Raw genomic sequence first — 15,637 nt, 5'->3', positions numbered from 1 at the left:
GCCCTGGGCTGCAGCATCCCCAGCTCAGGCCTGGGAGCGAGAGGGAGGGGCGGGCTGACTTGGCTGTGGGTCCTAGCCCTTGGGAAATGGAGGGCTGAATTCAGAGCTGAATTTAGTAGAAAGCCAAATTTTCTCTTCCTTATGAAATTAATGCTTCTGGGTTGATGGAGTTTGGGGAGAGGTGAGGGGTGAGAAGAAGCACTGTGAGCCATGGGGTCCGTCTGGACTTTTTGTTAACACGATAAACAACATCCAGAATGTGGCTCCTTTAGGTTTTTCTGTGGTGAGAACAGAAACCGTAAGGACTCTGCCTACCTGAATGTTTCCTTGTTCAGCCGTTTGAATTTAGAAAGAAGTTATTTCACTTTCTCTAACTTGTATAGTGTTACTTCGTGCTTTCAAAAACTGCAATGATCGAACTGAGTTTGTTTAATTTAGTGTGGAAGTGACAATAGTGGGTGTCAATGAAGAATCTGGAATCTGCTGGAGGGAAGGGGAAGGTAAAGTACAGATAAAAGGCTTTAGCAGAAAGTTGACAGCATTTTTTAAAAATCTAGGTATGTTTTATTTCACATTGCACAGAAAGTACTTTACCCAAACACTGCAGTACAGATGCAGCCTTACAAGAAAATCTACTGGTGTAGTCTGGAGTTTTAATCCTATTTCATTTAGCTCTTTTCAGAAAGAACAAACATACAAAGAATTTCACTGTGTCACTGAAATATAACTGTTTCATGAAATTTAGTTAGGAAGTTTGGTTTTCTCCCTCTTCACCTTTTTCTGCATCTTACCCTCTTCAAAAAGCTAAAATACGCCTGTAATCCCAGCACTTTGGGAGGCTGAGATCAGGAGTTCAAGACCAGTCTGGCCAACATGGTGAAGCCCCGTCTCTACTAAAAATAAAAAAAATTATCCGGGCATGGTGGTGTGTGCCTGTAATCCTAGCTACTCGGGAGGTTGAGGCAAGAGAATTGCTCCAACCGGCAGAGGTTGCAGTGAGCTGAGATTGCGCCACTGCACTCTAGCCTGTGTGACAGAGTGGAACTCTATCTCAAAAAAAAAAAAAAAAAAAAAAAAGCTAAAATAAGTTTTAATTAATAATAATTTTTAAAAAAGCTAAATAAGCTAAAATAAGAGTATGTGAGCCAAAGGGGTGAATCTAGGTTTCGTAGGTCCTGAAGCTTATGCAATTTGGAAGGAAGAGAATATTAACTTATACATACAAAATTAGGTATTAAAGTATCACTAAATTTAGAAAAACATATAATTAACTGACTAACATAACTCTAAAATGCTTTCCATCCCACATTTTGGGGCAGATACTCATTGATGGCCTCTTACGTTCCTGAAAGGTGAGAACTTTTATCTTGACCAGTGATCCGTTTAAGTGTATCTACAATTGTACAACTTTGATGTTTGGAAAGCTTTGCCCAGACTCGTGTAGGACCCTGTTTCACATCTTGCTCCCTCCCTTGCTCTGGGGACATGCACATATCATGATACGATGCTTGAGTCTGAGCCTTCGCAACTCCATGCCAGCTGAGTCGGTACGTAGGAATGTCCCTGGAAACCTTTTCTAAGCAGTAGCTTGGCGATACGAAAGTGACTCCATCAACCAGGTGCAGTGGCTCGTGCCTGTCATCCCAGCACTTTGGGAGACAGAGGTGGGCAGATTGATTGAACCCAGGAGTTTGAGACCAGCTTGGGCAGCATGGCAAAACCCCATCTCTACAAAAAAAAATCTAAAAAGTAGTTGGGTGTGGTGGTACATGCCTATAGTCCCAGCTACTTGGGAGACTGAGGCAGGAGGATTGCTTGCACCCAGGAGGTCTAGGCTGCAGTGAGCCCTGATCACACCGCTGCATTCAGTCCAGTGATAGAGCAATACCCTGTCTCAGAAGAAAGAAAGAAATTGACTGTATCAGTATATCGTAATCAACCCAAAATTAAAGGTAGCTCTAACTTGGATTCTTTAGCTAGGTCCCCAAAATGCCCAGGGTCATTCCAAAGCCACGCAAAAGGAGAGGAAATGTGGCCAAATGGAAGTCAAGGTGGAAAGAGGCAGCGATCTGAAGCAACTAAGCATCTTACCATTGCAGAGTTTATAACGTGAGTGACCATATGCACAGGCTGCTGGGGCCCTGGCTTGAGCCTCCGTGTGGGGGTGGGTGAAGTGAGAAGCCTGAAGTTTCATTTTCATTAACTTCATGGTAAATCTGCCTCTAGGGACCCCAGGTTCATAGTAAGTATTTCAAAAAGTGATTTTCTGGGCTCTAGAAAAGTTAAGTATGCTTGTTTGAGGTGAGTTTGCTCTCTGGACATGTTGGATGGAACGAGTTGTCAGTGTAAATTCTACTTAATAAAAAGCCTCTATTGGGATCGCAGGACTCAGCCCCGGGAGCAGTTCCTCTGGCAGCCAGGCACCCAGGAAAACCATATGCAAGGAAAGGGAGGAGGGGAGCAGGAGGGACCACTTGGCTCTTGTTCCAGACCAATTTTGTGCACAGCCCCCTATCCAAGCGCTGGATCACACACATCACACCCTTTGCTTCTCAGGACGGCCCTGCATAGTGACTCTTATTACTACTCCGGCTCTACAGATGAGAAATGAAGTCTCAGAGAAAGTGTTTTCTGCCTGCACATGGTGGAAGTGTTTCAAAGCTGGAGTTCAAAACCAGGTGTGTCTGCCTTCCCCCAACTCCACTGGTGCCTTCATGGCGCAACTCTGACCTTGAACCCTGGGTGAATCCAATGCAGCCCATGCCTTGTGTTCCTTTCTATACTGGAGCTGACTTTATTTGCGGCAGTATCTGGTTATAGCTCCCAGCTCTTTAGCTCTGTTCTTGCAGACCATGATCTCATTGCTTGCTAAAATAATCAGCGGGTGAAGCCAACAGGATTCCCTGACCAGTTTTAAAGTTCCGCTCCTCCCCGTTGGATGGTAATGATCTCTCCCGCCTTTCTCTGCCCATGCCCCCTTGCCCTTACTAATGCCATGCTTCACTCTGGGCATGCCACCCCATTGCCTGCCTCTAGAGTAGGTCCTGCGCCTTTGCCCCATGCACGGCAGAAACACTCACCTTGCTGAATCAATCACTCCCGTAGTTTGTCAGGACAGTATTTGGATTTTGGAAAGGCTTATTAGCATGCTGTTTGTCGGGGGAAAGGAGGCTGTCAGTTCAGGCAATCCGTAAATGTGTTAATTAGCTGGATGGAAAAAGTCCAAGTGCAAGCAGCAGCATCTCTCCTCCCAGAAGAGCTAACCCATCTGATACCGTCTCATGACTAGTGTCCGCCATGCTTCATCCCGGGCCGGGCTGTGGACGAGGACTGATGAGCATTACTGATTTTTTTAGCTCAGAATTTTTCAACCTCAACACTATTGACATTTTGGGCCAGACTGAGGGGTGGGTGGGAGAGCTGCCTGTGCATTATAGGATGTTTAGCAGCATCCCTGGCTGCTACCCAGTAGCTCCCCTCCCCACTCCCACCTAAGTTGTGATGGCCAAAAATAGCCAAATGTCCCCTGCGGGCCAAAATCACCCCTGAATGAGAACCACTGCTTGAGCTCTATTGACAGACTTTGCCACCATCAGCATCCAGTTCTGTAGACTCTTGAAGCATAGAGTCGGGAGGTAGCGTGGTTTTTGATATGCTGACAGGAAGGTGACGCAGAGCGGGAGAGTGGTAAGCTGGACACAGAGCTAATCCTCTTGGATGATTGTATTGTGAGGAAAAAGGTAACAATACCTTTGAGTATAGATTCATACTCATTTCCCTGCGGTCAGAGTGAATCTGAGACAGGTGGTTGCCTGAAAAGTGCAGCTTAGTGGTTGAGAGTTCTGTAGTCAGAGATTGGGTTGGAATCCCTATTCCCTAACCGTGTGGCCTTGGACAAGTTACTTTATCTATGCCTCAGTTTCCCTATTTGTAATATGTAATAATAATATCTATAGAGTAGAAGTGTTTTAAGAATTATGGCCAGGTGCAGTGGCTCACACGTGTAATCCCAACACTTTGGGAGGCTGAGGTGGGAGGATTGCCTGAGGTCAGGAGTTTGAGACCAGCCTGGCCAACATGGTGAAACACTGTCCCTACTAAAAATACCAAAAAATTAGCCAGCCATGGTGGCACATGCCTGTAATCCCAGCACTTTGGGAGACCAAGGCAGGCAGATCACTTGAAGTCAGGAGTTCAAGACCAGCCTGGCCAACATGGAGAAACCCCGTGTCCACTAAAAATACAAAAATTAGCTGGATGTGGTGCCTGGTGCCTGTAATCCCAGCTACTCAGGAGGCTGAGGCAGGAGAATTGCTTGAACCCGGGAGGCAGAGGTTGCAGTGAGCTGAGATTGTGCCACTGCACTCCAGCCTAGGCAATAGATCAAGACTCTATCTCAAAAAAAAAAAAAAAAAAAAAAAAAGAAAAAGAAAAAGAAAAGAATTAAATGACAATGCATGCATTGGTTACACAATGTAAAATAGGTTACACTGGTTAAGCACTTGATACATAGTAAGTGCTTAACCAGCGTATCCTACTTTACAAATTTCTGAACAAATCTTTGATTTCTTATTTTTCTTATTTTTATTTTTTGAGAAAGAGTCTCCCTCTGTCACCCAGGCTGGAGTGCAGTGGCGTGATCATGGCTCATTGCAACCTCTGCCTCCCGGGTTCAAGTGATCCTCCCTCCTCAGGCTCCTGAGTAACTGGGACTACAGGTGCGCATCACCATGCCCAGTTGAATTTTTGCATTTTTAGTAGAGATGGGGTTTCGCCATGTTGCCCAGTCTGTTTGAACTCCTGGATTCAAACAATTCATCCGCCTTGGCCTCCCAAAGTGCTGGGATTACAGGCGTGAGCCACAGCACCTGGCTGGTTTTTTGTGTTTTATTTTTAGTGATACAGATAAATATCTTTCTGCCCAAATTCTTCAGATAACTTTGCCAACCTCCTGGTTTGTTGATCTGGAGACGGTGTACTACAAATCAACTTTAGAATCTCCTTGCTTTTTTTCTTTTTTTTTTTTTGAGACAGGGTCTCACTCTGTTGCTCAGGCTGGAGTGCAGTGGCATGATCACGGCTCACTGCCACCTCTGCCTCCCAGGTTCAAGCAGTTCCCCTGCCTCAGCCTCCCAAGTAGCTGGGATTATAGGTGAGCACCATCATGCCCAGCTAATTTTTGTATTTTTGGTAGAGATGGGGTTTCACCATGGTGGCCAGGCTGGTCTGGAACTCCTGGCCTCAAGTGATCCTCCTGCCTTGGCCTCCCAAAGTGCTGGGATTACAGGCATGAGCCACCGCACCTGGCCTCCTTGCTTTTTATAGGAAGTACAGACCCCATCTCCTTGAGAACGTCCATGATTGTCAACAAAGCTGCACTTTCCTGAGAAAGGTCAGTCACCACCAAGGACTCGATCAGGGTTCTTGGCCTAAGGTGTGCTTGCTTTGCTAGTACAGGGTGCTGAGGTGTTTTACAAACACATTGAACTCCATCATGCCCATGAAAGGGTTTATTAATGTATTCAATGACAAATGAGCGATAGTTTGTTGTTGTTGTTGTTTTAATAGAAAACAGTGACAAAATAACGAATGCTGCCCTTGTGTATGGACTAAGTCATTTAACATTAGGAAAGGTTCTAAAAGACCTTTTATGTATTGTGTGATATATAAAAGCTGCCTTAACCTCTGTAGTCAACAATAATCAGCAGTGGATAGAAAACGCAGTAGACAAACCCCAAAGGATTTAAAGTGCCGTGGCTTGACAGCAAGGCATCCACAGAGTCTACCAGCCCTGTCCAGGAGATGCCAACTGTTTGCTCGAAGACTTCGAGCCTGGGAGTGATGCAATGTTTGCCTCACGCCATGGATATTTCCTCTATATAAGGCTCCTTTGAATTTGCCTGACTTCAAAGTGGAGTGGTGGACGTGAAGCTGCTAAGGAGATTCTTACAATACTTGCAGATGTTATCTGTCCCAGTGGAATTTTCAATGTAGAAAAAAAATGGTTGTGTTAGGGGAAAACATGTTTGAGAGTGCCTTCACCAGTTCAGAGGAGGAGCATGTGCACGAATTTAAAACACGCCTGTTTGGTGGAAAGAAATCTGAGGGCTGCAAGCTTAAACCCTTCCTAGGCAACTGAACGAACAAACAGTGCACTTCAGAACGATCTTTCAGGACTTAACCTGCTTTTACGCGGAGGAGCTTCTGAACATGAAGAATCTTGCTGCCGCCTGGCAGCTCCTTCGTTATTTCTCCACAAATGTGACATGTCAGCTCACATTTGTAAACATGGGTCTCGTTTCTAAAATTCCGAGGGCATAAATAGATGGTATAGTTCCAGCCCAGACTATATGATCCTGTAATCCTTTGGAGATGATAAAAGAGTGGCTTCCTTAGAGGTTTTAACTCCGCAGACTAGGAGCCAAGAGCAGCTCAGAAGAGCGCAGGAAAGCAAGTTTGACCCCTGTGGCGATTTACTTCCCTTTCCTCTTTCCTTTTCTAGTCCAGCAAAGTCCAAGGCCTTGGAATTCTAGCCAAACCTACTGGCTGAGGCAGAGAAATGAACAAGAAGTGTCAGCCAGGCCGCTGGCCCAGGCACCAGCTCACAGTTGCCCAGTAGGATCGAGCTCTGGGTCGTTTACAAGTCCACGTCATTCCTGTATAAATCTTAGAAGTTTACTGTATAAACCTTAGAATAAGAATATAAGATGACTTATTTTAACATAAGTCCACGTCATTCCTGTATAAACCTTAGAAGTTTACTATATAAACCTTAGAATAAGAATATAAGATGACTTATTTTAACATAGTATGTGTCTTTGAAAAACTTTTTGTTTTGAAATAACTTTAGACTTACCAAAAAGTAAAAACACTAGAGAGGCTGTTTATATATCCCTCGCTCAGCTTCCCCTAAGGTTTACATCTTACAGAATGTCAGCACTATAGCACAATGATCAAAGCCAAGAAAGCAACTGTGGTACAGTATGACTAACTAGACTACAGGTTTACTTGGAGTTCACCAGTTTTCCTACGAAGTCTTTTTTCTGTTTCAAGATCCAAGCGAGGGTCCCACAGTGCATTTAGTCTCTTCAATCTACAACAGTTCCTCAGTCTTTCCTTGTCGTTCATTATTTTGTCACTATTGAAGAAAACCAGTTTGTTATGTTGTAGAATATCCCTCTGTTTGAGTTTCTCTGTTGATTTCTTCCTCCTCCTCCTCCCCTTCTCCTCCTCCTCCTCCTCCTCTCCTCCTCCACCTCCTCCTCCTCCTCCTTCTTCTTCTTCTTCTTCTCTTCTTCTTTTTTTTTTTTTGAGACACAGTCATGCTCTTGTCACACAGGCTGGAGTGCAGTGGTGCAATGTCAGCTCTCCAACCTCTGCCTCCAGGATTCAAGTGATTAGCCTGTCTCAGCCTCCCTAGTAGCTGGGATTACAGGCACCAGGCACCACACCCAGCTAATTTTTGTATTTTTAGTGGACATGGGGTTTCGCCATGTTGGCCAGGCTGGTCTTGAACTCCTGACTTCAAGTGATCTGCCTGCCTTGGTCTCCCAAAGTGCTGGGATTACAAAGACCTGGGATTACAGGTGGGATTACTGTGCCTGGCCAATTTGTTCTTTTTTATTGCTAAATAATATTCCATTTTTTAGGCACTTCAGGTTATTGCTGCCATTCTGTCATAGTGCCTTGAGTTAGGCCTAGAGTTGTTTTGTTGTTGTTGTTGTTGTTGTTTTTGACACGGAGTTTCGCTCCGTTGTCCAGGCTGGAGTGCAGTGGTGCAATCTCGGCTCACTGTAACCTCTGCCTCCCAGGTTCAAGCGATTCTCCTGCCTCAGCCTCCAGAGCAGCTGAGATTACAGGCATGCACCACTATACCCAGATAATTTTGTATTTTTAGTAGAGACGGGGCTTCACCATGTTGGTCAGGCTGGTCTCGAACTCCCGGCTGCAGTTGATCTACCCACCTCGGCCTCCCAAAGCGCTAGGAGTACAGGAGTGAGCCACCTTGCCCGGCCGGCCTAGAGTATTTCAGTGGAAAAAGTGAGACATGCACTGCTGCTTTGGTGGCACTTTGGATTCTCCTCTTCCTCAATCTGCCTGCGACTATTTACTTCTCAGAAATACTGTGTACTGGCTGGGCATGGTGGCTCACAGCGTGAGATTCTGTCGAAAAAGAAAAAAGAAAAGAAAAGAAAAGAAAAGAAGGAAGGAAAGAAAGAGAAAGAAAGAAGGAAAGAAGGAAAGAGAAGAAGGAAAGAAGGAGAGAGGAAGGAAGGAAGGAAGGAAGGAAAGAAGGAAGGAAGGAAGGAAGGAAGGGAGGAAGAAAGACTATTTACTTTCCTTTTTTTTTTAATTTAAAATTTTAAAAAATGTTTATAGAGACACGATCTTGCTATGTTGCCCACGTGTCAAACTCCCGATCTCAAGTGATCGTTTGCCTTGCCCTCCCAAAATGCTGGATTACATTCTGTCCAGGTTTTATAAGTGCAGCTGGGAGAGCCCAGCTGGAGTGTGTGTTTGCCCTCCTGCCCAGAATTGGAACCTCTATCCATTGCCTGTTTGCTTTTCTTTTTCTTTCTTTAGTTTTTTAAAAATTTATTTTTTTTAATATTTACTCATTTTTTATTTTATTTTATTTTTTTTGAGACAGGGTCTCCCTCTGTCACCCAGGCTGGAGTGCAATAGTGTGATCATGGCTCACTGCAGCCTTCACCTCCTGGGTTCAATTGACCCTCCCACCTCAGCCTCCTGAGTAGCCAGAACAACATGCATGCAACACCACACTCAGCTTTCCTTTCTTTTTTTTTTTTTTTTTTGTAGAGATAGGGAGATAGGGTCTCACTATGTTACCCAAGCTGGTCTTGAACTCCTGGGCTCAAGAGATCCTCTGCCTCGGCCTCCCAAAGTGTTAAGTGCAAAGGCGTGAGCCACTGCACCCAGCCTCTGTTTGCTTTTAGATGTCTGAAGTCAGTGTGTTTCTCGATCCTTTTAATTGACTTATTTTCTCTTTATAAAAACCCGTAGGATTTTTCTTTTTTTTGGACATTTCTCATTGATGTTCCTTGGTGTGATTCTACTTTCATCTATTGTGTTGGGCACTTGGTGGGCTTTTTATTCTGGAAATTCACGTCCTTCTGTTCTGGGCAAACTTCTTGATGAATTTTGTTGATGGGTTTCCCACTATTTCTCTCTTCTCTCTTCCTGAAACTCCTTCTATTATTTAATGTCAGGCTTCCTGGACTCATCCTGTCCTTTTCTCTTTCATTTTATAGCTCTTTGTCTTTTTGCTCTAGCTTCTGGGATACTTCCCATCAACTTGATTTTCCAGCCTCTCTGTTTAATTTGTCATCTGTATGCTCCTGTTTTTAATTCTCAAGAGCTCTTCCAGCTGTTGCTGTTCTCTGTGTGGGTTTTTTTTTCTTTCTTTCCTTTTTGCATGGATCTTTTGTCATCTCTCTGAGGATATTAATTATTTTGGAGGAAGTTTTCTTCTCCCTGCATACACTCCAGTTTGTCTTTTTCTTCGGTTTGTTTCGTCTGTATCTTCATGAAAAAGAATTGAGAAGCAAAAAGCTAACAGGAAGCTTGGAGCTCAAGGCACGGTTTACTGCCTGTGAGCTTCACTGCAGGCTCAGCTGGCTGGCGGGACCATTTGTTGAACAAACCTAATTTCAGTATCTCCTGATGATTTCTCTTGAGCTGGTCAGATTCTCTGGAGCAGAATTGTAGTCTCCTGCCTGGATGCTTAAGATCTGGCCATCAGTGCTCTGGGAGCTAAGCTGGGGGAAGAGGGCCTGGGGGTCTCATCACTCAGCATCCATTGTGCATACAGTCATTTAATCTTCTTGGTTTTGACACGGTGCTTTCAGCTTCCCAAGTCCAGATACTTCTGTTTTGCACTCGTAAGAGAGTGAGATGTATAACTATGAAGGGGTGGAAACAAAGCAGCTTCCAGGTGACAAACAGCCAGGGAAGGAATCTCCAGACTTGTGTCTCTGGGGTCGCCACCCAGTCCTTATTTCCACCACACTCTTTGAACCTCCATTTCCAGAGGTGTCTGGTACTGTTAGGTACCAGGTACCTGAGCCTTGTGAAGATTCTGTAGTGAATAGGTTTATCCTAAGCTTTATCAGCCACCAACTCCAGGCCTGTTAATTTGTGTTTTCCTCATTCATCACTTATAGAAGCTGCCTAGATTTTATTCCTTTGTTGCTACTGTCTCCTGTCCCGCCTATTTTTGTGGGATATGTCTTTTAGAAAATTTCTATACTGTAACTTTAGTGTGTTTTGGGAGGAACTACATTAGGTGTGTGTATTCATTCTTGCATCCTAAAGTGGACGTCTAAAATGCATTTTTTTTGAAATTACAGAAATCATAACTCGACTGTACAGTGGAATGTGGATGCCACCTTGACTTTGCTAGGCGTCAGGTGGACAAGGGACCTGTAAAGGCCACACAGCTAGTTATTGGCAGAGCAGCGATAGAACCCAGGACTCAACTTGCCTAACTCTGTTGGTTCTATATTGCCACAGTGCTCCTTATTATCATCATCAAATACACTTTTAAAAACCACTTTGGCCGGGCACAGTGGCTCAAGCCTGTAATCCCAGCACTTTGGGAGGCCGGGCGGGGGGCGGATCACCGGAGGTCAGGAGTTCAAGACCAGGTTGGCCAACATGGTGAAACCCTGTCTCTACTAAAAATACAAAAATTAGCCACGCGTGGTGGCAGGCGCCTGTAGTCCCGGCTACTCGGGAGGCTGAGGCAGGAGAATTGCTTGATCCTGGGAGACAGGGGTTGCAGTGAGCCGAGACGCACCACTGCACACTCCAGCCTGGGTGACAGAGCGAGACTCCATCTCAAAAACAAAACAAAAGAAAACCAACCAACCAAAAAAGAAAAAAAAAACACCTTTTATTATTTATTTATTTATTTATTTATTTTGCCACCACGCCCAGCTAATTTTTGTATTTTTAGGAGAGATGGAGTTTCATTATGTTGGCCAGTCTGGTCTCAAACTCCTGACTTTAGGTGATCTACCCACCTCGGCCTCCCAAAGTGCTGGGATTACAGGCGTGAGCTACCGCGCCCAGCTATAAATAGTTTAAAATGCACAAGAAATTGCAAAAGTAAGTTGCAGAGAGTCTTCATGTGCCCTTTCTCCAGCTTCCCCCATGATGTCATCTTATATAACAATATATGTCAAAACCAGGAGCTTGATGCTGTTACAATAGTCTTAAGTCAGGTGCACACTTTCAAGTAACACTTTTGATGTAAAAATGTGCACATTCTGGTAAGAAAAAGCCAGAAAAAGACCTAACCTTGGCCGGGCGTGGTGGCTTATGCCTGTTATCCTAGCACTTTGAGAGGCCGAGGCAGGTGGATCATCTGAGGTCAAGAGTTCGAGACCAGCCTGACCAACATGGTGAAACCCTGTCTCTACTAAAAATACAAAAATTAGCTGGGCGTGGTGATGGGTGCCTGAAGTCGCAGCTACTCCGGAGGCTGAGGCAGGAGAATCGCTTGAACCCGGGAGGCAGAGGTTGCAGTGCCCACTGCACTCCAGCCTGGGTGACAAGGTGAGACTGTCTCAAGAAAAAACCCAATCTTTTCCTATGGAGAACCTTACAATCTAAATAGACATATAAAGATAACTTCAAATAACAAAACCCAAGTATACAGGTCCAAAATATATTTTAGGGCATTCTTTCAGAAAAGCAAGAAGTGGGAGAAAGGAGAATAGGCTTTGAAATCAGACAAATCTAGGTCTGAGTCGAGCCTTGCTATTTGTGTGTTTCTGGGCAAGGCATTTCCCTGATCCTCATTTTCTTGATTGTAAAATGAAGAATATTATTATCTACTCTTTAAGATGGTACATATATATCATATGTATGTATATTAACTGCCTAGAACAGTGATTGGCACATAGTAGATATGTAATAAATGGCCAACATAATAATGATTAATAAAATGAGAGTCCCTAAAGTCATAATTCTCTGGTTGCTCGTGTAAGTTCAAGTCCTGCCAAAAGGATAATGTGTGTCTCCCAGCAGTATCAGTTCACAAACTGCTCAGCTCCAGCCCAAGTGAGGAGACTTGCTTCTTCCCCAAATTCCCCTATTCCACCTACAAGTCCAAAGGTTTCACCCCAAAGAGGAAGCTTTCATCACAGGCACATTAGGAGTGTCCTGGTATTTAAAAGCACATACCAATTCTACGTTGAGCTTTAGTAGACTCTCTGAATAAAAACACAAGTTAATGTTTGAAGTAGCAACTTGGGGCTTGCAAAGGCCGCCATCGGTCCTTACGCAGACGGTTGTCAGATAAGCCCTGCTTCCCTCCACACCTGGTGCCCCGCCTGTCTGACTCTGGCTTAAATTTCCTGCCCTTGGCACTAACCGGAAAGCACTCACAAAGGCAGCAGCTGCTGGTGTGGTCCCGCGGCAAGGAAGGCACTCCGCCCAAAACCTGCCTTCTGTTTAAGTCGCAAAGCAATGATTGTCCTGTGGGGGGTGGGAGGTCTCGGTCAGTGAGGACCAACAGATGGCCCTCGACCAGACTAGACAATGTCCTCATTTGGGTCCATCCAAGTAGCCTGATGGTAAAACCAGACCACAGGATAAAGAAAAAGCTGCTTTTTGACATGTAGCTCTTCTCCGTGCCTATTGCCTATGACGAAAGAATAACTTTTTTTTTTTTTTTTTTTTTTGAGACGGAGTCTCACTCTGTCGCCCAGGCTGGAGTGCAGTGGCCGGATCTCAGCTCACTGCAAGCTCCGCCTCCTGGGTTCACGCCGTTCTCCTGCCTCAGCCTCCCGAGTAGCTGGGATTACAGGCGCCCGCCACCACGCCCGGCTAATTTTTGTATTTTTAGAAGAGACGGGATTTCACCGTGTTAGCCAGGATGGTCTCGATCTCCTGACCTCGTGATCCGCCCGTCCCAGCCTCCCAAAGTGCTGGGATTACAGACGTGAGCCACGGCGCCCGGCCAATGAAAGAATAACTTTCAGGCCTTTCTTTATGTCTCCAGCCCCATTCTTTCCTACACTTCCCCCCGCCAAAATCATGTTGCCTTCTGCCTGTTTAATTTGTCTGTGTTTTTTATTTTTTAAAATTATTTATGTATTTTTTGAGACAGAGTCTCACTCTGTCACCCAGGCTGGAGTGGAGTGGTGTGATCTCAGCTCACTGCAACCTCTGCCTCCAGGTTTAAGCAATTCATCTGCTCCCGAGTAGCTGGGATTATAAGGTGCACACCACCACACTCAGCTCATTTTTTTTTTTTTTTTTTGTATTTTTAGTAGAGACAGGGTTTCACCATGTTGGCCAGTCTGGTCTCAAACTCCCGACCTCAGGTGATCCGTCCACCTCGGCCTCCCAAAGTGCTGGCATTACAGGCGTGAGTCACCGTGCCCTGTCTATATGTGTGTTATTAAAGGTGTTCAGCTATAGCTTTTGGTAGTTTAGTAGAACTGCTAGTTAAAGAAAATCTCTCTTCTATTAGTCACGTAATTCACATAACCAGAATATCCCAAGGAAATTCGGCTACATCTCAATTAACTGTGTGGCAAGTAAGTGCTGTGATATAAGCAGAAACCACCGCTTGTTATGGGCGAAATTGTTTTCCTTTGAAATTCATGTATTGAAGCCCTAACCCCTAATACCTCAGCATGTAACTACTATATATTTGGAGACAGGATCTTTAAAAAGGTGATTAAGCTAAAATTAGATTATGAAGGCGGGCCTTAATCCAATCTGACTTGTGTCCTCATAAGAAGAGGAGATTAGGACACAGACATGCCCAGAGGCAAGACCACGTGAAGACACAGGGCATCTACAACTCCAGGAGCGAGGCCGCAGGAGAAATGAACCCTGCCAACACCTTGGTCTCAGACTTCAGCCTGCAGAATTGTGGGGTGATAAGCGTCTGTTGTAGGCCGGGCACGGTGGCTCACATCTGTAATCTCAGCACCTTGGGAGGCTGAGGTGGGCAGATCACTTGAGGTCAGGAGACCAGCTTGGCCAACATGGTGAAACCCCGTCTCTACTAAAAATACAAAAATTAGCCGTGTGTGGTGGAGGTGCCTGTAATCCCAGCTGCTTGGGAGGCTGAGGCAGGAGAATCGCTTGAACCCGGGAGGCGGAGGTTGCAGTGAGCCGAGATCACACCACTGCACTCCAGCCTGGGCAACAGAGTGAGATGCCATCTCAAAGTGTCTGTTGTGTGAACCACCCAGTCTGCAGTACAATGTGATCAATTTTGACATATACCTATGCTCATGAAACCATCACCACAATGACAATAGACATATCTGTTCATCATCTCCAAAAGATTCCTCATGCCTTTTGTAATTCCTCTGTCCCTTCCCCTATTTCCCAGTCCACCACGGAAACTGCTTTCAGTCCCTATAGATTAATTTTCCATTTCTAGAGTCTTGTAAATGGAACCATACAGTATGCACTCTTTTACCTTGCATAATTCTCTGGAGATTCATCCAGGTGGTTGTGTGTATCAGTAGTTCATTCCTTTTCATTGCTGAGTAGTATTCCACAGCATAGATAAACCCAGTTTATCCATCTGAGGTAGGAGACCGGCAGGATTTATTTCCCAGTCTCAGGCAGGAAAAAGTGAAGAAACCGGCAGGGACCAACAAATGACAACAAAAGCCATCCCTAGCTGTTGTCATTACTCATTAGCCTAAGACACTTCCACCAATGCCATGACAGTTTACAAATGCCATGACAATGACCCAGAAGTTACCATCCCTTTCCTAGAAAGTTCTAAATAACCTGCCTTTCAATTTGCTTTAACTGTCCCTTAATTTGCATGTAATTGAAAGTGTAAGTGGGTAGAAATACAGTTGCCAACAGCTCATTTGTTGCCAACTCTAGATGCACTGTCTATTAGTTAGCCCTGCTCTGCAAGGAGCAGTACTGTTCAGTACAAGATTGCTGTCTAAAATCGCCAGCTCGCCCTTGAATTCTTTCCTGGGAAAACCAGGGCTAAGCCCCAGTTTTGGGGCTCACCTGTCCTTCATCACATATGCTTATGAAGCCACCCCTTAAAGGCTTCTTACGGTTTTGTGAGATTATGAATAAGTTATTGTAAGCATTCTTGTGCAAGTCTTTCAATGTATGGACATATGGTTTTCTTCCTTTTGAGAAAATAACTAGAAGTGAAATGGCTGGATCATGTGGTAGGTGTATGTTTAATTTTTTATTTTATTTTTTTTAGATGGAGTCTCACTCTTTCACCCAGGCTGGAGTGCAGTGGCTTGATCTTGGCTCACTGCAACCTCTGCTTCCTGGGTTCAAGTGATTCTCCTGCCTCAGCCTCCTGAGTAGCTGGGACTACAGGTGCGCACCACCACAAGTAGAGGTGGGGTTTTGCCATGTTGGCCAGGCCGTTCTTGAATCCTGATCTCAGGTGATCTGCCTGCCTCAGCCTCTCAAAGTGCTGGAATTATAGGATGAGCCACCGTGCCCAGCGAGGTGTATGTTTAACTTTTTAAGAATCAAACTTTTCCAAAATGGCTATACCATTTTGCATGACCCCCAGCTGTGTGTGAGAGTTCCAGCTCTTCTCCATCCTTGACAATACTTGGTAACTGGTCTTTTTGACTTTAGTCATTCAAAT

The sequence above is a fragment of the Macaca mulatta genome, chromosome 17 (genome assembly GCF_049350105.2).
Source record: "Macaca mulatta isolate MMU2019108-1 chromosome 17, T2T-MMU8v2.0, whole genome shotgun sequence".
Classification (NCBI taxonomy): Eukaryota; Metazoa; Chordata; class Mammalia; order Primates; family Cercopithecidae; genus Macaca; species Macaca mulatta.
The sequence above is the reverse complement of the archived record's forward strand: the minus strand, read 5'-3'. Positions refer to the sequence as shown.